Source organism: Nannospalax galili, unplaced genomic scaffold, assembly GCF_000622305.1.
Source record: "Nannospalax galili isolate Female #2095 unplaced genomic scaffold, S.galili_v1.0 scaffold217, whole genome shotgun sequence".
NCBI lineage: Eukaryota > Metazoa > Chordata > Mammalia > Rodentia > Spalacidae > Nannospalax > Nannospalax galili.
In genome coordinates this window covers 1,130,241-1,142,972 of record NW_008340643.1, presented here as the reverse complement: position 1 = coordinate 1,142,972, position 12,732 = coordinate 1,130,241, and positions in this window count along the sequence as shown.

Below are 12,732 nucleotides of genomic sequence, written 5' to 3'. Positions count from 1 at the left end.
CAAAAGCATTTTCCCTTCAGACAAGGGCTTCAACTGAGATGCCTAGCCCAGAAGGAAGTGGTCTGTGCTTCAGAGTTGGGAGTGAGACAAGAGTAGTTGGAATTAGCATCTTGAACCATTAGCAACTGCAGAGAAGTGTCAAGATCTGGTGCTATTTGGGAAGGATTTTACCAGACACAAAGGTATCAAATATCCTCTCTCTTTTCTGCCCAAAATAGTTCTGGCGTGAACATGAGGTTCTCAAGGTGTCTTTGAGTAAGAAGGAAAAAATCTGTTCTGAGAACTGACTACTGTACCCTATCCCCAACTATTGAGGTTTCCTGGTGAAAGAGAGGGCCAAGAGATTGTATTACTTATCATGTTTGTCACTAAGGAACGAGGTATGCTTGTAAAACTCCCTTTTGTTGAGTTTACTCTGTGCTGAAGAGGTAGGTTCATGAGGAATCAAAGAACAATGAAAGACTCTGTAAACCTTTTATGGCAAAGGAAACAGCCTGGTATTAAAACTAATGAAGATGCTGGAAAAGAATACATGGAATCTCTGGAAGGATACAGATAGAAAAACTATTTTAATAGTTCCATGTCCAAGAAGATGGAGAAAACAAATGTGGCCAGGTAGAAAGAAATGCGAATTTGCAGCTCTAAATACTGGCTTTCTGAGTTTATTAGGAGAACGGGTTCATGGGCCTCACCAATCTAGAGTTGGAAAGAACAACTGAGAATCTGATGAAATTTCTGCTCCTCTCCAAAGGAATGTTCCCGGAAGCAGGAATTGGTCTGCTCAGGCTGACAATGCTAAAATCAAGAGCCCAGATAGGCTTGAGTTGCAAGAATTTACTCAGGTTATCCAAGCAATGGATAAATAGTGGACATTTGCTGCCAAAGTTGTGCAACTTGGCTTTTGTGGACCATCCAAGTCCAGCTCCCTTGCCAGGTGAAGGTGCCGGGCAGTGTATGGCTGCTGTCATGACTGACCCAGGCTATCTGGTCTGCCAGTAATGGGCTCTCCCACTGACTCTTCAAGATCATTCTCATTTCCAAGCCAATGAGGTTCCACAAGAATACGAAGGTGAGTTGGGCTCAGCATATTCCAGCAATGCCAATGATAACACAGAATTAAAAATGCTAGCAACTTTTGTTAGGGAATCTGCTTTCAGAGAATCATGGAATTCGTGGTTTATACCAATCAATGAAATGGAATCAGAAGGAGGGTAATGAAAGTTCAGAAAGTATCAAAGTGCTATTTGAAAGAGAGGAAATCAAGAAGGAAAATGAATAAATTATGGTAGAACTAGGTGCAACACGGCTTAGCTCCAAAAGGAATGAAGGTAATGACAATAATACCTAACACTTGGTGCCTCTTACTGTGAGTTAGAGACTTCTGGGTGATTTTCTTCATAGACTCTTTCTCAGAGCTCTATGTGTTAGGTATGTACCATTACTTCCTTTACCTTGTAAATAAACATCTGAAATGCAAAGACATGTCCGAGTTCCCATAGCTTCAAAGTGGTGGATCTGGGATTTGAACCCATGTCTGTATGATATGATGTTCCACTGGCATATACTTTGTTTCTACACTGGACTAGGATGTCCCCAGGGAGTAGTTGAAATTTTCATCACTTGGGATTTTAGAGCCAGATATGAATATGTGTGTCATAGGAAGTCATCGCTAATGACTCAGGGGTGAGTTAAAAATCCAATTTGCAACTTCTGTTTCTGAATGTTAAGGAATCTTAATGAACAGCATTAGCCATGTTAGTCCGACCCATTGTATTTTTCACAGTTCCTTCACACACTTTCTCATCAGATCCTCACTAGAACCTTCTGATGTAGGCAGGCATTGATCAAGCATGACCGTGCCCCTTCTTAAAGATTTGATGGGTAGTCCCATCAGACATAAGGCATTGCCAGGTTACTTATCACCAAAAATATGTGGGAGGAGGGAGAAAGTTGATTCCAAAAACGTTGCTTATTTCAATCCTGAGCAGTTCATAGGAGTTTATAATTTATTTCCATAACAGTGTGATTGCTTCCTTTTCAACAAGGCTTTGACTCACTTGGAGGAATGTATTCCATTACATGTCTGCTGGCTTCAGGCGTTATGCAGAGCCCATGGTTACCATGGCAATGGGGACTAACAAAATACAAACCTTGAACTCTTTCAATACTGGTCACTAATTTGCTTCTAACAGCCCACCTCAGAACTGTGGAAACTAGTGTTGTTTTTTAGGTAATATATATTTTTAATCTCATCCACTCCTGGGCTGCTTCCTTCAGTATTAAAATAATCTCAAGGCATCAGCTTTGGATGCAAGAGAAACTTGGATACAGGGTTTTTGTCTTTGACTAAAGTGTGTTTAGAAATTAATGGTTTCATTCATATTCTATTATTTAATTAGCCCTTTTTCCTTTCCTTTCCCCTTCCCCTTTCCCCTTTCCTTTCCTTTCCTTTTTCCACAGCACTGGTGACTAAACCCAGGACCTCACACATACTATGCACTTTGTCACTGAGCTATATTCCCCCTTATTTTATTCTTTAAAAGCTCCCATTTTCTCATACCAAATATATTGTAGCTCTGGTTTAGCCAAACAAAAAAAGTAATATACCAAACTTTACTAATGGTCACACATAGGCCATACCCTTCAGCGTGTACTATGTATGTTCCGAACTCTTATCACTAAACCAGAGGAAAGAAAGTTTGAATTTTTAAAATTATTTTTTAATGATTTTTATTTTATGTGTATGAGTGTATTGCCTGCATGTATGTGAGTGCACCCATGTCGTGCAATGCCGTGGAGGTCAGAAGAGGGCTTTGGATTCCCTTGGAACTGGAGTTAAGGACGGTTCGTAGCCGCCATGTGGGTGCTGGGAATCGAACCCGGGTCCTCTGAAAGAGCAGTCAGTGTTCTTAACCGCTGAGCCATCTCTCCAGCCCCAAGAACGTTTGAAATTTGAAATACAATTTCTAAGATGTTATAAATCCTCACCTGACAGCTAAATGGGAAGTTGGAAGAAAGAGTGATGGGATTTTAATTTGAAATATTTCTTCCTGAATTGTGGTGAAACAAACTCTGCTTTTCTCTGCTTGACATTAGCCTCTCTTGGAGTACCTGACATCTCCACCAGCCTCTGTCATGGAATTCTGGTGCAGTTCAGCCCACCTATTTTGAGGGGTGGGCATGTAATACAGTGTTGCCATAAAGAGTTCTTCACTCTAGTGGCTGCTCGACTTGCTTCAAGAATGAGCACATGCCCAAAGTCATTCTAATCTGGGCCAGTAAACCTCAATTCTATGATTTTTGTTCGAGTTCTTGACATGGAAGAGCCTAACACTACTGTCAGAGATCTTGCTACCACAGAATTGGTCCAAGAATGGAGTTTACTTTGAGGGAAAACAGAAGACAGACGGAAAATCAAAGACCTTTTTTTGTATGTGATACTGAGTACTGAACTCAAGGCCTTGCAACTGACAAGTAGGTACTCTACCACTGAACCACATCTCCAAACAAGAGTCTTGCTGATAATACTGCTTTAGCCCCTAGATTTAGCCTTGCCTGAAGTGTGTCCCTGAAGTTTTCATTTAATTTGACCAAATAAATTCCTTTTCCAATTAACTTGAGTTGAACTGAACTTATTTAAACAAAAAACATCCTGATTAATAGAGAAAATATATCTATATTGTTTAAATACATTTAATAATCAAATCTAATTTAAAAAGAGAAGAGATCTTTGGGGATCCCACTTCAGTAAGTAGACAATTATGGCATTTAATGAGTCTGTGAGTTCTTTTGTAATCAAGCCCTTGGGGGAAGTTTATTTGTTTAAATAATTTTGAGATCCCCCTTCACAATCTTATTTATGATTTTAATTTGTGCTCCTGAGAAAAAATTGGCTCAGAAAAATAAATTTGGACTCCTGTGTTAACTAAACTCCTGTGCACCTATGGAATTATGTTGTGGAAGATTCACTCATGCTGATGAATTTGTGGACATACCAGTGTCCACATTTTATGTTTTAACATTCAGCTTCAAGCTATGATTACATTTGACAAACTTCTGCTCCATAAGCCATTGCATAGATTTTTGCAAAAACCGTAAAACATTTAGAGGTCCAACCAAAAAAACAAAAAACAAAACTTTGTGATGTTGTGATTATTATCTTGTTTTTCTTTAAACATCTCCAGGAACTTTACAAATTTGCCTATTCACTACTATCTTAGGGGGCTAATATATTTGCTTTAGTAAATTCTCCGGTGTATTAATAAAATGTGAACTGTTACATTTTGACAGGGATTTTAAAACTTGGCTGCCAATTAAAATCACCTGGGAGCTTTTCAAAGTTTCTAATGGTACAGCCGCCCCACCCTAGGCAATTCAATCAGAATTTTTTGGAGTGGGGTCCTGGCATTGGTGGTTTTAAAAGCTCCCCAGGTGATTTTTAATGTCCAGGCAGGGCTGTGAACAATTACATTATTGGAAATATTCACTGAAATGTATGATTTGAGTCAGCAAGGAATCATTTAGTAAGTAAATCCTTTAAAAACACTTTCCCCAAATAGAATCTTTCCCCATAAAGTTATATATAATATGTATGATTAAATAAATTATATAATCTGAGTAGCTCACATGCTCTTGGGCACACTGAGATAAATTTCACCAAAGCTGACTCTTCCAAGTTTCTTTTATTTACTCATTATTTTTATTCATTCATTTTTTGTGTGTGTATGTGTTCATGTGTGTGTCTGCATGTGCATGCAGGTATGTCTATACATGTGTGCACATGCATGTGGAGGCAAGAATTCTATGTCCTGTGTTTTCCTCAATTGTTCTTCAGCATATTTTTAAAGACAGGACCTCTCACTGAATGTGGAGCTCATTAACTCAGCTATGCTGACTGGCCAATGGATAAAGCTCAGTGGATAAAGGCAGTTGCTGCCAAACCTGGTGACCCAAGATAATCCTCAAAATCCACATGGTGAAAGGAAATAACTGACTCTTGAAAGCTGACCTCCACATGTGTAGCATGGCATGCACATACCCTGCCCAGACATAAATAAATAAATAAATAAATAAATAAATGCAATAAAAATACAAATTTGGGGCTGGCAAGATGGTTCAGTGGTAAGAGCACTGGCTGCTCTTTCAGAGCGGAGGACCCAGGTTCCAATCCTAGCACACATATGGTGGTTAACAGCCATCTGTAACTCCAGTTCCAGGTGATCCAGTGCCCTCTTCTAGCCTTCATGGGCATTGCATGCACATGGTGCACTTGTGTAAATGCAGGCAAAGTATTCATACACATAGAATAAAAAAAATTAATAGAGACCCAGCATAGGAGTAGAGAAATGGGTAAGAAGCCCCAACTTTGGCTGAGGAAGTATTGGCAACCAGTGACTACTGATAGAGGTTTTCTTTAAAGAGTGATTCCAAATAGGTTGATTAGGCTCCAGTGGATGGACATATACTGAGGGACATTTGGAACACAAACATGGATCCATAGGTCTTAATATATATGAGAATCCATGAGGTCTGGTTAGGGATCTATGGGGGTAGGAGGTGTGAATGGGGCATGGGTCTAAATAAAGAAGCTTCACTGGTAAGAGTTGAGAGCTGCATTAGGGGCTTGCAGTTTTGAGAGCCAGTTGTTAATAATTCACCACCACATGACTATACATACCTTACCCTTTACTCCTCTCTTTCACCCATGAAGTCATAGTAGGTGGGAAAAAGTGAGTCAACAAAAAGAAAACTCTTGCCAGTAAATATGAATCAAGAGAGAAAAGAGTTGATGAAGAAAGTAAGTAACTTTAGGAAACACCAATGAAAGTCCCGAGTTATTTCTTTAGAGATAGAAAAATAAATAAAATCCCAAGTTCATGTCACTTACTATGGATTAATACAAAATTTGAGGTATAAATTCCAGTATTTTAGGACTAGAATATGTCCCTAAGTTTGAGATCTGAACTCCTAGTATAGAACATGGAATAAATTTTGTAGGGAGTGTCCATATCTCTAATAAAGAGGACATACAACTCCAGTTCTATCTCTACTTTTGAGACTATATCATCAGGGTAAAGAAAAGTGTATAGAAAATCTGATTTAGACCTCAAAGTTGAACTCTAAGAGAAAGACAAATACATTTTAGGTAAGTTAGATGAGGATCAAGAATTCACTCACACCATGTCAAAAAGCAAGCAAACAGCAACAACATAAACAAGATGGCAATATCAATTTAATGACAGAGAAGAAGTTTGAGGTTATACAGTTAAAATAGAAGAAAAAGATAAATGCTTAAAATTTTATAATAGTAGTAATTAGAGTTGGGTAACATCTGGACTGGGGATTAGATTTAACATCACAATCGAGAGTCACATGGATATCAGATTTATATGAACCCTGAGAAGGATGCAATACATATATTCAGGTTGGGAATATATAACTGAATCTGAGGAACATTCAATTTAAAAGGAAAAAAGGAGAGGCTGGAGAAATAGCTCAGAGGTTTAAGAGCATTACATGCTCTTGGTAGAAGACCTGAGTTTAGTTCCCAGCACCCACATCAGGCAGCTCATGACTGCCTGGAACTTCAATTCCAGGGGAACTCTCTTCTGGCTTCTGAGGGCACTGCAATCATATGCACAAAAACCAACTACATACACACACACACACACACACACACACACACACACATACATACACAATTACAAATAAAATCTTAAAAAACAAGCAAAAGGGAATATTCTTTTAAAATGTGAATGTCATAAGAGACAAATACTGAGGAAACGATCCATATTAAAAGGGACTAAAGAACATGGCAGCTTAATGCCAAACATAAGCTTCTAGAAAACCCTGCATTACATGCAAAAATGTTATAAAGAACATTACTGGGGCAACTGACAAAACTGTACTTTGCACACCAGATTTAAAGTTTAGTTAATGCTACATTTACTGAGATTTATAACTGCTGTGGATGTAAAGGACATTCATCTATTCTAGAAAAAAAGTGATGCAAAATTATTAAGTAATTAAGCTTCAATCAAGCATCCAAGCAGAAAAACACAAAGCAACCACAAAAGGGAAAACCAGTCAAATGATTGCTCTAACCCTTCTCTATAGACATATATAACCCAAAGGGAATAGAATATTATCTTCAGCCTTCTTAGCAAACTAAAGTGTGCTCTATGCATTTTATACCCAGTCAAATTGTTCTTTAAATACAACAGTTTGGGGAGCTAGGCATGTAGCTCAGTAACAGAGCACTTATCTAGGGGGCATGAGGCCCTAGGTTCCATTCTCAGCACTGTAAAAATAATAAATAAATAAATAAATAAATAAATAAATAAGGGGCTGGAGGGATGGTTCATTGGTTAAGAGCACTTACTACTCTTGCAGAGGACCTGGGTTTGATTTTCAGCACCCACATGGCAGCTAACAACAGTCCATAACTCCATTTTCAGATCTGACACCTTCTTCTGACCTCTGTTGGCATTGCACAACATGGGTGCACTTACACACATGCAGGCAATATAAACTCATACACATAAAATAAAAATAGTAAGTAAAATAAAAATAAACAAAAGGCCTCCATATAAAGAAGAACATTGAATGATAGTAAAATTCAACTCATATATGATTAATTTCGATGAAATAGAACTGATACTTCAGGTTTCAGGTTGTGACAACTTTAATGTGTTTGAACAACATGATTATAGGGTAACAAGATCAATACACAAAGTCAACTTTATCCCTTTACACTTGAATAAACAAGACAAAAATGAAATTAAGAAGAGTTCTATTTAAAATAGCATCAAATAACATACAAGGAATAAATTTAACATAAGAAGTATAAAACATATATGCTCCAAAAAGTACCAAATATTGTTGACAACAATTTTAAAAGACCTAAATAAATGGAAAGACATCCCATATTCATGGGCCAGAGAATTAATATTGTTAAAATGTTAATGATTCCCAAATTGGTCTACAGATTCAGTAATCACTGTCAAAATATCAGTTAGCTTGTTTATAGAACTAGATAAACTGATCATTAAATTCACATAGAAATTCAAGTGATTCAAAATAACCAAACAATCTTGAAAAAGACAAAAAGCAAAAATTGTGAGACTCACATTTCAATTTCAAATCTTTCTATGAAGTTACAGCAATGCGGTTTTGGTATAAATAAAGACATACAAGTCTTTGGAATAAAAATGAGAGTCTAAAAATAAATCACCTTTATAATTAATTTTCAATACTAGAGACAAAATAACTCAATGGAGAAGTTTTTGTTTTGTTTTGTTTGTGGATAGGACTGGACAACTGGATGTTGTCCAGTAAAATGAAGTTAGACCTCTTCTTTACAACACATACAAAACTTACCTTAAAATAGGTCAGAGACAAAAATACAAAATTCTGAGAAAAATGGGCCTAAATCTTTTTGACATTGGATTGGGCAATAGTTTTTCACAGATGACATGAAAAGTACAACTGACGAAGAAAAGGTAAATGAATATGATTCCATTAAAACTGAAAACTTTCATATGCCAAAGGGACAGCATCAAGATCAGGGAAAGATGGCCCAGAACAGAAGAACTTTTTTTTTTTGTCTTTTTGAGACAGGGTCTCCCTGTAGCCCCAGCTGGCCTGGAACTGGCTATGTAGACCAGGCTGGCCTTGAACTCACAGAGATTCACCTGCCTCTGCCTCTCAAGTGTTCAGATTAAAGGCATGTGCCACCACACCCGGCCTAGAAAAATATTTTTACAAGTCACATATCTGATAAGAATTTCAAAAGTATTTTAATCAACCAATTAATTAATTAATTAATTAATTAATTAATTTTGACTCTCCTCACCAGGTCTCAAACTCCTGGGCTCAAGCAATTCTGTTGCCTCAGTCTCCCAAGTAGCTAGGATTATAGGTGTGAACAACCAGGCCTACCTGGCCAGAGGTTGATACGTAGAATCTATAAAGAACCCAATAATTCAAATCTGCATTAAAGATACAAAAAGGATTTGAATAGAGTCATTTCCAAAGAATATACCCAAATAGCCAATAAGTATGTGGAAAGATGCCCAACATTAACTACCAAAGATTTGCAAACCCAAACCACAATGAGATAACATTTCACACACATATGGATGGTTATAATTTTAAAAAGTCAGATCCTAACAAATGCTTATAAGGATGTGGAGGAAATGGACCACTCATTCAATTTTGGTGGGAATAAAAACTGATGAAGCTGCTTTGAAAAATCACTTTGGCAGTTCCTCAAATGTTATAAATAAACATAACATTCTGGCTCTGTTAAAACCCAGAAATTTCACTCCCATCCATATACTGTGAGAATTAAAAACATGTCTATTCAAAAACTTGTACATCAATGCACAAAATCAGCTAAAAAGTAGAAAAAAACCCAGATGTCCACCAACTGATTAAAGAGGTAGTGTATCCAAGAAATGGAATAGTAGTTGATAATAAAATGAAGTACTGATACACACAGTTGTCTTGAAATGTTAGCTAAGCAAAGCCAGTTAGGAAAGGCCACAGATTGCTGCATGTGGTGACTCTGATCTGTAATGCCAATACTTGGGTGGCTATTGTTACAAGTCAAAGGCTAGCCTGGGCTCCATAGTGAGTTCCAGGACAGATTGGGTTAGAGTGATAACTTGTTACAAAACAAAAACAAAAGAAAAAAACTTAAAACATAAATTAAAAACAAAAGGCTACTGTTGCATGATTCTATTTATATTAAATATCCAAAATAGGCAAATCTAAAGAAATAGGAAAGTAGATTAATGGCTACTTAGGGTAGGGTTGGGAAAAAATGAGGAATGATCGTCAATGGGTATGGGAGTTTCCTTTGGGAATGATGAAAATGTTCTAAAATTGATTGTGGTGGTTATTCTAAACATCATTGAACTGTGTATATCAATTGTTTGGTATGTGAATTTACACCTCAGTAAAAATTTTAAAAACTACTTGAACAAAGAGGGAAAAAATAACAAGGAATTTAACTCGCAGAAGAAAAGTCTATTGCATTACATCAGTATTTGACAGGTTAGGATTTAGAATCACTGTACTTTGGATCAAGTAGAGATAAGGAATGGCAGACATCAGGCAATCATCCTTACCAAGATGTCTATGGCCATATCACCCTGAATGCACGCAGTCTCTTCCAATTTAGTATGTGACAGGCACTAGGATGGGTACTGAGGATCATGAACAAGACAAGCATGTTACTATACTCAGAATACTTAGACTGTTCTAGAATTACATAAGTTAAGGTATAGTGGAGGATCATAATCTGATCCAGGAAGACAACAAAGGCTTCAGCAAGGAACTGATTTTTGAGTTGAGCACTGGGGATTAAGAATAAACCAGGTGAGGGCCAGTGAGATGACTCAATAGGTAAAAGCACTTACAGCCAAGCCCTATGACCTGAGCTCAATCCCTGGGCCCCACATGGTGGAAGGAGAGAACCAACTCTTAAAGATTGCCCCCTGGCATCCACATGATTGTCAAGGTACACGTGTCCATACACATGCATGTGCACATACAAAAAAGATGCAAAAGAAAAAAAAAACTAGGTCAAGACTGGGTGTGAGGTAGAGAGGATTCCAGACCAAGGGACCTGGGCCTCTTCTACCAAGGAATTAGAGAACAGTGAAAAGAATGCCATGTGAGCCAGGTGTGGTGGCACACGTCTTTAATACCAGTACTTCGGAGGCAGAGGGAGGCGGATCTCTGTGAGTTTGAGGCAAGCCTGGTCTACATAGCAAGTTCCAGGCCAGCTGGGGCTATAGGGAGACCCTGTCTCGGACAAAACAAAACAAAACAAAAAAAAGAAAGAAAAAGAAAAAAGAAAATGAAAGAAAAGTGTGCTACGTGAGGAGTGGTGAAGGGGGATTGCTGGTGGGGCTAGCAGACCCTGAAGTCCACATTAGCCATGAATTTGATCATTATTTTAAAGGGCATGGGACACTGTTGACAGATTCTAACAAAGAGCTTTTTCAACTGACATCTCCAGTATATTTTGTGTATTAGCCAGATTTATATCACTGTGACAGCATACCTGAGATAAACATAAAAGATTTGGGCTCACAGTTTTGGAGGCTTCAATCCATTGTCCCTTGAGCCTGTTATCTTGGACCTGTGGTGAAGGTTAGGAGCATGCGATAGCACAAAGCTTCTCACCTTATGGCAGCCAGGAAGGAAAACAAAAAGAAAAAGTCAAGAAGGGACTGGCATCCCAATACCTCTTTCAGGGGCACATCCTTAACAACCTAACTTCCTTCCACTAGGCCACTAATGGTTCTACCACCCCTTGTTAGTGCTGTCAGCTTGGGACCAAGCCTTCAACACATGGGCCTTTGGGGAATATTTGAGATCTAAACTATAGCACTGTGCTATTAAACTTATCACTGAATAACACACAAATGAACTTACCAGACTAAGTTTGTAGGGATAATGTGGCTCTCTCACTTCTTAACAAACTTCCTAGTATATAGGGCTTATATTTTAATCCCTGGGAAACAGCTTGTGAAATTCCCAGATGGAGAAAGGAGGGGAGAACATACAGAGGAACCCTAAGGAAAAGCAGCTGCTACACATGAGCACTGGGTGAGCTCAGTCACATCCATTACAACACACTGGTCTTCTTTAAGCTCTGGATATATGTCGGGGAGTGAGATCACTCCCTAGGACTCTAGGGCCTTGTTATTTACAGCTGTAATGTTAAAATTGGCACCATAGACACTTTATAAAATGTGGGTGGAGTAGCCCTTGGCCTCTGTCATGTATTGCCTAGGCTATGATATGGTATTCTCAACTGAGTACAGGTGTAAACAGATGGAAAAGAAATTCTCTTACAATTCTCAGTGTGTTTTCATTAATTTAGCATCTGTTGGAAAATTTTTTTCTGAGAATAGCATCAAGGAACTGATCAACATAGTGGGTAATGGCCAACTGAGGCCTCTGAGAGATGACTTCTCTCCTAGCCAAGGATTGCTTAGCCAAAATTTTCAGAGCTATGGGGCTGCCTTGACAACACTAAGTAAAACAAGACACCAGAGTTCTTTAAATTTATCATAAGTCACAAGTTACAGTTGCTCTTAAGTCTGGACCTTTGGAATGTGTGTTCTCTGGATAATTTATTTAACTTTTGATGTTTTTCTTTGCTGGGTAGGATATTGGGATGTCTTTTGTGCTGTTAATACATCCTAAAATATGGTTTTTATTTCTCCTTATTCCTTACCATCCCATCTTTTTAATCTTTTTTTTTTTTGAGACAGGATCTCCCTGCAGCCCCAGCTGGCCTGGAACTCACTATGTAGACCAGGCTGGCCTTGAACTCACAGAGATCTGCCTGCTTCTGCCTCCCAAGTGCTGGCATTAAAGGCGTGTGACACTGTGCCTGGTGACTTTTTAATCTTTCTTTTTTACTATGATCCTGTTTCTTGATTTCTTTCCACTGAATGAGCAGCTAGAATTTTGAGTTGCTATATACAATGGCTCCAGCAGGATGAAGCTAATTATGATCAATCATCAAACATGCTTAATTAAAAATAATCCAGTCCAATGTGGACAGTAACAGGGATGACAGAGTATATGGACTCCAGTATGTGGGAAGGGGGAGGCTATCGGAGGGTGCCATTTGGGAAGTGGGTATGTAGATGAATAAGATTGTGTGGGATGTTCTGTATGATATACACACAGAAAAATCAACAAATT